Below are 10,392 nucleotides of genomic sequence, written 5' to 3' on the forward strand. Positions count from 1 at the left end.
CATTCTCTAACAGCGCGCGGAAAGAACGGACACCTATATCCCTCCGTGCGAGCTCTGATTTCCCTTATTTCATCATGATCATAGTTTCTCCCTATGTAGGTCGACGTCAACAAAATATTTCAATATTCGGAGGAAGAAGTTGTGATTGAAATTTCGTGAGAAGGTCCAGCCGCAACGAAAAACACTTTATTTTAATGATTTCCACACCAAATCTTGTATCATGTCCGTGACGCTCTCTTCCCTGTTTCGTAAATACAAAACGTGTTGCCCTTCTTGAACCTTTTCCATGTACTCCGTTGATCACATCTGGTAAGGATCCCACATCGCGCAGCAGCGAGGACGGACAAGCGTTGTGTAGGCAGTCGTTTTATCAGATCTGTTGCATCTTCTAAATGTTCTGCCAATAAAACACTGTCGTTGGTTCGCCTTCCCCACAGCATTTTCTATGTGTTCTTTCCAACTGTTGTTCGTAATTGTAATTCCTAGGTATTTAGATATGATTGATTTATTGTGTAACCGACCGAAGTTCAACGGACTCTCTTTAGCACTCGTGTGGATGACCTCACACCTTCCATTATTTATGGTCAATCGCCAATTTTGCACCATGCATATATCTTACCTAAATCGTTTTGCAATTGTTTTTGATCTTCTGATGACTTTATTAGACGATAAACGAAATCATCATCTGCAAACAACCTAAGACGGCTGCTCAGATTGTCTCCTGAATCGTTAATACGGATAAGTAACAACGGAGGGTTGGGGAACGCCAGAAATCACCACCATTTTACTCGATGAATTTCAGTCAGTTACTACGAACTGTGACCTCTCTGACAGGATATCACAAATCCAGTCGCATAAGTGGGACGATATTCCATTTGTATGCAATTGGATTGCAAGCCGTTTGTGGGGTGCGGTGTCAAAAGCCTTCAGGAAATGTGGAAATACGGAATCAATCTGAAATCCTTTGTCGATAGCATTCAAGACTTCCTGTGTTTCAAAAAACCATGTTTTCTAAATCCGTGTTGACTATGTGTCAACACACCGTTTTCTTTGAGGTAATTAATAATTTTCTAACACAATATATGTTTCAAAATGCTGCTGCGTATAGACATTAATGATATGGGCCTGTAATTTAGCGGATTACTCCTATTGTCTTTCTTGACTACTGGTTTGACCTGTGCAACTTTCCAGTCTTTGGGTACGGATCTCTCGTCGAGCAAGCGCTCGTATATCATTGTTAAGTATGGAGCTATTGCATCAGCACACAAACTCCGTCACTAGTATATTTATGATTTCTGGCACAATGAGTATAATTTTTCGAAATTCTCAGATTTAAAACCAAGGCTTTAGTTAAACGTTAAACGAATGTTAGACGTTAAACAAACGAACGTTAGATGTTAAACAAATAAACATTAGACGTTACATTTATGTTACTTATATAAAAATTGGCATAAAGGTAACATAACAACGTTAACTTCGAATGTCGACATAATTTAACGTCTAACGTTCGTTTGTTATACGTCTAACGTTCGTTTAACGTTTGGTTGGTTGTTTTGTCGGTTTATCGTCGTTACATTGATCTTTAACGTTGATCGTATGTTAATCAACGTTGATCATAAGTTGATAATAATTACCTGATAGCCAGCTTAACAATTTTTTTAATAAAATTAAGCCGAACGACGAAAAAATTAACAAATGTTTTTTCTACTGAACGATGATTGATTAAAGTCTAAACCATATTAAAAGAAACCAATATTTTTCTTTTGGTTATTGATCAATTACAATAAAAAATTAAATTGGAAATTCGTCTTTATAATATTTATCGGTGTCTGTTTCACTTTCTTCATTAGAACTCGAATCGTTTTCTTCCAAATAACATTTACTAATTGCTTTAAGAATCTTTTCCATATATTTATTTTTACTATGTTTATTTAAATCTTTTAATTCTACAAAAACATCGTTTTTTTAACGTAAACTATAATTCTTACACAACCTTTTTTCAGTAAAATTAAATCCCGATATTCGACTTGGTATTCTTCGTCTAATAAACTATCTAATTTTTCTCTTGTTTCTTGGAAATTTTTGTAAAATAGATCTAACATTTTAGCATTCTTGTCTTTATCCATTTATAACTACAATTTTTAAATCATAATTTTAATTACAATAAATAATAAAGCATAAATAACTTTAATTACAATAAATGGAAAAAACTAACGATTCCTAAACTAATTGCACCTTGGGAAACGCATGTTTTTGTTTATATAACAAAGGAAAGGAATGGTTTCTGTTATTAGTTAGTTATTTAGCATACAATGTTTACCATATTTACTCTATAGAAGCTGGCAATTTAATTGTCTTTCAAAAAGTACTTGAAAATGGCTAGTTGAAAGCACAGCGATGTGACTTTTTTACCTATAAGAAATTGAAAATTTTAAACATTTGAAAATTTAGATTTTAAAAATTTGAAAATTTAGATTTTAAATATTTGAAAACTTAGATTTTAAAAAACTGAAAAGTTTAGAGAAGAGGAGAGGAGAAGAGAAGAGAGAGAAGAGAAGAGAAGAGAAGTCAAGAGAAGCTAAAACGTTTTATTTTTTTAAAATGTAAATATTTTTCTGTATAAATAAAAGCAAAACAAAATGAACGTTAATGTATCGTTGAAAACTTAACAGTTATAGTAATGGTTGTGAAGAAGTTGAAGATTATCAGAGCTGAAAAAAAAAAAATCTTAGAATATTTCAAAAGCTGAAATTTCGGTAGCAAAATATGATGAAAAAGTGTTGTTAATTTTAGATGATAAATGTAAAATTACTCTTCCAGATCGTTACACTAAAATCTTTTCACAAGACGATGATAAATTAGACAAAATTATTGAATTACATTTTTTTAATTCAGCTAAAAGATAAAATAAAGATAAATCAGTCCGTGTTATCGAATTAGAATAAATATTAGAATTTTTTGTATTTTTTTATTTTTTCAATTAAATGAAAATTTCTTTTGCAGATATAGATGATTTTTTAAATGGAGGGAACGACGAAACTAAAATCTTGTTTTAAAATCCGAGAATTTTGAAAAAAATATGCTCTTTGCGCCAGGAACCCCATAAATATACTATTTCCATCCCATTATGTGATAGTGAGGTTTTTAGGTGAAGGGGGGACGTGGAGATGAGGTGGGGATAAGAAAAGCATCCGGCCACCGTTAACTCAATTGTATGTATTTGAGTGATATCTGTTCTATCGGACACCATTCGTTACGACGCACCTGGTGTATACATTCATATGAAATCGAGAACAGGAAGAGATAGATAAGGGATGGGTGGGATTTCATGACTTCCAGCCGTGCCGGGGATTGTGATAATACAATAGCGGAAGTTGAAAATTTGTACCGGACCACGACTCGATTATCAGTTCTCATGAGAGTGCCTTAAGCGCTTCAGCCCTTCGGAGACGATCTCTGAACGACTCAAATTTACAACATGTTGCACGCTGCAATGCAGCGTACCTCGTCCATTAAACCCCTACTCGCAAATCAGTCATTTCCGAAAGAGTTCGGACGGTATTAGTGAATCCTCACAGGAACAAACGTCGCGCTCTTACAGAAATGTATGTATTTCAGTGCTGTCTTTTCTGTCGAACAATGACGATTGACGTGGGATCAAACTGCTCCGGTAGGTGTTTTCGATCAGATAAGTTCAAAAGACTGTTTCCAAAGGAATCGGAGATGGACAGTTTTCAAAAACGCTGCCGTCTGTTACACAACTAGGACACCGTACATTAACATACAAAAATTTGCAGTTGCCACTAACTAGTGTCATTAATACGATTCTGTGTGCACTCAGCGTAACTACGCTATGATAATTTTGTCTCTTCTAAATTCACCCTATCGGTGCAGGTCTCACTGTTAATGAATGGTTCGATACCACTTTTTGCCGATATTTGTGTCTCAGCTTTTACTGGGGAGATGTTTTTCATTGTATTTACCCATTATCTCTATTTCTTTATCCGGGCTCGAAAACTGACATATGCCCGGGAGAGCGGTGGGCTGACAACGTACTCGTTCATATCCGCATCCAGTGATGCCTGTGGGCTGAGGATGACACGGCGACCGGTCGGTGCCATTGGGCCTTCATGGCCTGTTAGGGCGGAGTTTAGTTATTCTATCTCTTTATCCTGTTGGATGATTATTAAACTATTCAGTATGCCTTTTGTACAAAATTATGTGTATGCTGCAAAAATAGTCGTCCGAGACCTTTTACATTTAGTTCAAGTTGAATTGGTCAAAACATTAGCTGTAAATATTAATACAAATTATACTTTGTAGTAAAGTTTGAAATTTAAGTGCTAAATACACATGAATCAATTTCTCAGTTTACATTATAGTATCGATTTAATGTATTTGAAAGTTATCTTTGTATCATAATTGTCTTTGGTAGTAAATGGCAACAAGTGTGCAGAGGGAGTTGTTGGATGGTTGTGGTTCAGACACGCACGTTGTTAGTGATGTAATGAGATTGTAATGAACAGTTTATGCCATTAATGTACCTGTTTTAAGATTTTACCAAGTTAAATGCATAGATCTGTGAGCTTTATGGACATGACAGTGAAGACCGTAATAAAAAGTGTGTAATTTCAAGAAAAGTATTCAAGTCGTTTCGTAACAAAAGTGGACTTCATTTGTGGAATGAGTGAATGGAATTTAGCTGCTCCTAGACACTGACACCGCAACAAACTAAACTGAAGTGATTTTTTCTCCGATTTCTACCACTGCCACTGCTATAATATTCACACAACTGCAATAAATGTGGTTAACACACAATACGAAATGCTAGTAATTGTTCGTTAGCACGGACACCACTTAAATAGATACATTTCTGTAAGAGAGCGACGGCTCCTTGATTTTTGTTTCACTGCAGATACACTAATATCGCTCGAACTCCTACTGGAATCAGTAATTTGGGAGTAGGAGAGTAACGAACAAGGGACACCGCATTGCAGCGTGCGACGAGTTGAAAATTTGAATCGGTGAGGGGTCGTGTCCGAACAGCCGAAGCGTTCGGCGGCACGGTAGCCTCAGCATGTTTGGTCAGAGGGCTTCTTAAGCTCTGCAATAAGAAACTGAGTAAAGGAGTCAACGATCAACTTGAACGGATGTCATGTGATGTCCGCCCACAACAAACGCAACGAACAGTACCGAACCAAATGGAAAAAAAGCGGTTAAGACAACCGCTCATCGGAAGCGGTAAATCTGAGTTTGAGTCCCGGTCCGGCCCAAATTTTCATCTTTCGCCATTGCATTGCCACAGTGTTCTGTACAGTTGGAAGTCACAAATTCCCACTCATCGTTTTCCTTTTTCCCATCCTCTTTCTCATATAAAGGTTTACCATTAACATTGCCAAATGCAAATTAACATACCGATCTGGTGAACACAGAAGACAAGGCCAGGAGAAAGATGATAATGACGTCACACTGATGTCTTGTCGACTAAAGTCACCTGATCTGAACCTGATGTAACTTATGTGGGAGGCTATCAGGCGCCAGCTCCGTGCCGGCAGCCGACCGGTCCGTAATTTACTGGAATTACGTGGCCTTTACGTAGGCATTTGGCACCACATATCTCCCGGAGCAAGCGAAGGTCCTAAGGAATTCATCACGCACAGAATCGCTGCTGGACCAACACGCTATTTAGCTGGAAACGAAAACAGATACAAATCAAAAGGGAGGAAGGGGCACTTGATGACGAGGTAGATGTTAAAAGAGATAGGAGAGAGGACGTGCAAAATTACTAAAGTAAATAAGAAATGAACATGTGAACTTTTTTACGAGAATGTCTCAATACGATTTTCATTGCTAGCTGAAATTTGTGTCTCCAAAAGTTGCGAAGTGAGAGACTCGTAATAAAAAAATTAATTTTAACTGTGATTTCCTAGTAACTACCAGAATGTTATTTAGAGGAATCGGTAAAAGCTGGAAGTTATGTAGCTGCGAGGCGTACTGTTTTCAGAATCTCCGGCTCAAATCACAATAATAGCTTTCGGCATTGCTCGTTTCAACTATTCTCGACTTTCTTCAGGTACAACGATATCTTTAAGCAGTGCTTGCATTGTTGCCAGTGCTCGTCTTCACAGTTTACAGGTTCACAATACTAGAGAAAACTGCGAGAAAGACGCAAAACATTTGATGAAATTTGGAGTGTTCCGCACTGTGATTATGCTCCAAATGAGAAACATGTTCTAATGAAATCGTTGCGTAACAGTGGCAGTCTCTGTTTTAATTAACTTGTCTAATACCACTACCATTATGAACCGATTATTGAGAATCAGTCGTGAAGATGAATTATTGGGTTGTGTACTATGTGTTAACCACATTTATTGGAATGACATGAATCTTATGACGGTAGCAGGAGCAGAAATCAGAAAAATATCATTTGAACTTAGGTTATTGCAGGTTCAGTGTCTTGGAGCAGCTTAATTCCATTCAGATATTCCACAAATGAAGTCCACCTTTGTTACAAAATGACTGGAATACTTTTCTTGAAATTACACACTTCTTATTACGATCTTCACTGTCATGTCCATAACGCTCATATATCTTTGCATTCAATGTGGCAAAATCTTGGAAAAGGTACGTTAATGGCATAAACTGTTCGTTACAGTCCCATTACATAACCAACACCGTCCGTGTCTTAACCACAGCAATCCAACAACTCTCCCTCTGCCACACGTACTACAAACTTACTACAAAAGATAATCATGAAACAAAGATAAATTTCAAATATGTTACATCGATACTAAAATGTAAACTGAGACATTGATACATATGAAGGAGTGAGAATGACATAATCCAAAGCCACAAAATGTAAATTTTTCAGGGGAGCATTTTAAAACTTCGAATAAATCCATAAGTCATATTTCACCTTTTCAGGTTTTTTAACAAAATTTGTTTATTTCTCTAATGTGTTAATATACATGTCTGCATAGTTATATTGTGAACAAAGTTAAACATTATTAATAAAAAGATATTTTATCCCTGGATGACACAACAATGGGCTTCGGCCTGTCTCATACTAACTTTACACAAGGTTTACAAAAATTTGTACATCAATATACAACAGAACTTACAATGATAGTCACTACAGTGTTTCACACAATATAGCCAATATCTATCACCTCTGTTTCATTTTCATCACTTTGTTCCCTTGATTCACTCAGACTGTTGAAGTATCCCTTCGAAACATCTGGTATGTATGGCATAACCTCTTTGAGGTTTTTGTCACAAATTGGAATGGGCTTAAAGTATTTCCTTGAGAACTGGAACGGATTACTCTCCTGATGTGCTCGTCCTTTTTTAGTGATATTTACAGTTCTGAATTCTTCAAATTCAGTGTACTGATACTTTTAAATGTGATGGCATTCCTTCAGCAAAACGAAAAGCTGTCGCTTCAGAAAATCGGAACTGAGATCCATCATCATGTTTGTCCGTTTTTGCAATATTTATCTGCAGGGGTGTCAGATCTATAAAGTCTGCGTGCTTCATTTTAACGACTGAAAATGGCCTATTCTTGCACGATTCTTTAATGACTGTAACCCAATCATGAGGGGTGTACACAGTGGGGTTTCTGTTCTTAACGTGCTTCTCAGTTCGACCGAAATCTCGGTCACAGGGCAGCCGTGTGTCCCCAACTTGTGGAAACCAATGTTCAATGGCCTTAAATTTTCCTGAACGCACTAGTGATCTCTCTAGTGCAACAATTGCCCGAAGTTAGCCTTGGCCTATGCAATTATCACTAATAATGTGAAGAATGTTTGCCAGAGACTTTTGCATTTCTAAGAATTTTATCAGACAGCTTCCTACCTCATCATATCCACGCTTTGCTTATCTTCAGTCCACATGAACATATGTCGCTTTTCAGACCCGCAATCATGAATACCAAAATTGTAAGTCCACAACTTTGTCTTATAGAATGCAGGCCCAGATGTAAACCTTGGTGTTGGATAGGTTTGTTGTAGATCAAAGGCTATTGTAAGATATTCCTCAGGATTTTCCCTAGCCAATTTGGAAAGCTGTGTAATCATATTTTGTCCAGCAGATGCTTTGGCATGATGTAGGTCCGTTTCAATTTTTAATCTTCTAGTAATATCTTCAGAGTTGGTCAAATGTGCATTTTTTATTTGAATTTGAAATTCGTCACACACATGACATGTGTCTGAATGAGGCAATTTAATACCAATATTAAAATCTTGGTTAAATATATCTCGATATTTCGAAACTTTTATTTGTGGTGCATTATATTCTTCACAATATTTCAAATAATGTTTTTGATATAATGAAGAAATTGACATGTCATGGTCGAAGTACCCATTATTGTGGTTCTGTGAGCGGCTGTAATGACTGGCATACTTAGGTATATTATTTATGAAATTGTGAACTGTCTGAACTGCTTCTTGTGAAATTTTCCTTGATGGGTTCCCTTTTTTCCTGGAAACAAGGAAAAAGAAAAAGTGATTTTAAAGGTAAATGCCCAGGTCAGACAAATTTTGTGAATTTGTGTCTGGATATGATATGTAAAGAAAAACACTGGATAAATAAGCACAACAGAACAAAATTATGGTTTTCCTTGGAAGAAACATTAATTTAATCGTTAAATACCTCTTCTGTCTTTTGGAGAAGTGGAGTGGCCATCATGCAAGTATTTTTGTAAGTTATTAAGACGTCCTTGATCGTTCTGAAGCCCATGCACACTTAAAAATGCTTCTCTGCATACCAAAATATTACAGCCATTAACCTTGAAGTGGTACGAAAAAGTGACCATTAGCTGTGAAATTGTGCTTTTCCTTTTCTTTGGGTACCTTAAAAAGTGAAATATATTAATCAAAATAATAATATTTTATTTATAAAAAGTACATGATATAAAAATCAATTTCAAATTATCATTAATCATAGTTACCTCCTTTGCACTTGTATCTGAATATCGGTCAGAAAGTAATTATTTTGGCAATTGAAATAACTCATATCCCAAAAAGAACTAAATATCTCCTCTACACATTCATGAATTTTGCTCCAACACTTGCTTTTACATTTACATCCAGGACCAAGAATTTTAGCACCAGCAATTTGTCCTGTTTTATCACATATGTACTCTCTGTCATAATTTCTACGACGTTTACATTTTTCCCTTTTCCAATTGCTCATATTTCTCCTATTTTTTCTGTCTTTAGCTTCAGGAAACCTTTCGCATTCATCAGCATCCTAAGCCAAATAAAGTATTCAGAATGAGAAAGACCAAAGCCACTTTAAGACATATACGAAACGTTAATATATCATACAAATAGGCTTAAAATATTTAAATTATTACCAATAATGCAGTAATTAATAGGAGAAGTGAAATTTGTTCATGATTCACAAGTAAATATTTTAATTAGCGAGTATATGACAGTTATAATTACGCAATAATATTTCACTGCGATACAGATCTGAGCCTCAATGTTTTAAATGGTTAAAAAAGTAAATATTTTAGACTTACCTTGTCATTTTCAGATGAAAATTCATCAGAGGGACAATAACTGCTGCCACTGGACGAAAACTCGTCTTCAAAACTAGCCATTTCCGTATCTGAATCTTCTTTTTCGCTTATGCATGGAAATAGCCTCTTCTTTGGAAGCGCCATTGTACTGTGGCTTTGGGCTGTTTCAGACGCAAAGAAGAATGCTTCCTCTCAGTATGAGAACTGCTCTGCCGTCTAGTGAGGGAAAGTTAAAATATTTACGCAGTAGCTTCCTCTGTTGAGTAGAAGTTGAACTAACACAAAAAACGTATTTTGAGAAAAGTGTGGCTTTGGGCTATATCATTCTCGCCCCTTCATATATATTTAGAAGTTGAATTTCAAGCGTTATCACAAAGTATAAATTGTACCAATATTTATAGCAGTTTTTTGACCAATTCTGCTTGAACTAAGTATAAAAAGTACACGGTTGACGGTCTTAACAGTATACACATAATTTTTGTATAAAAGGTATCGAAATATTTTCATTATCAACCAATAGGATAAAGAAATAGAGGTAATGAGAGGAAATGGGTAAATACAATAAAAACAGCTCCCCAGTAAAAGCTGACACACAAATATCGGCAGAAAAGTGGTATAGAGCCATTCCTCAAAGGTGAGACCTGAACCGATAGTCAATTTAGAAAAGACAAAATTACCACAGGGTTGTTACGCTGGGTACACACACAATTGTGTTTTTGGATCTAGTTCATGCAAACTACAGATTTTTATATGTTGATGTACGGTGTCCTACTTGTGGACCAGAGGATTGTGTTTTTGAAAACTGTCCATCGCCGACTCTTTTGGAAAGAATCGTTTTAACTTACCTGGCCGAAAACGGCTAACGGGGC

Source organism: Schistocerca serialis, chromosome 3 (genome assembly GCF_023864345.2).
Source record: "Schistocerca serialis cubense isolate TAMUIC-IGC-003099 chromosome 3, iqSchSeri2.2, whole genome shotgun sequence".
NCBI lineage: Eukaryota > Metazoa > Arthropoda > Insecta > Orthoptera > Acrididae > Schistocerca > Schistocerca serialis.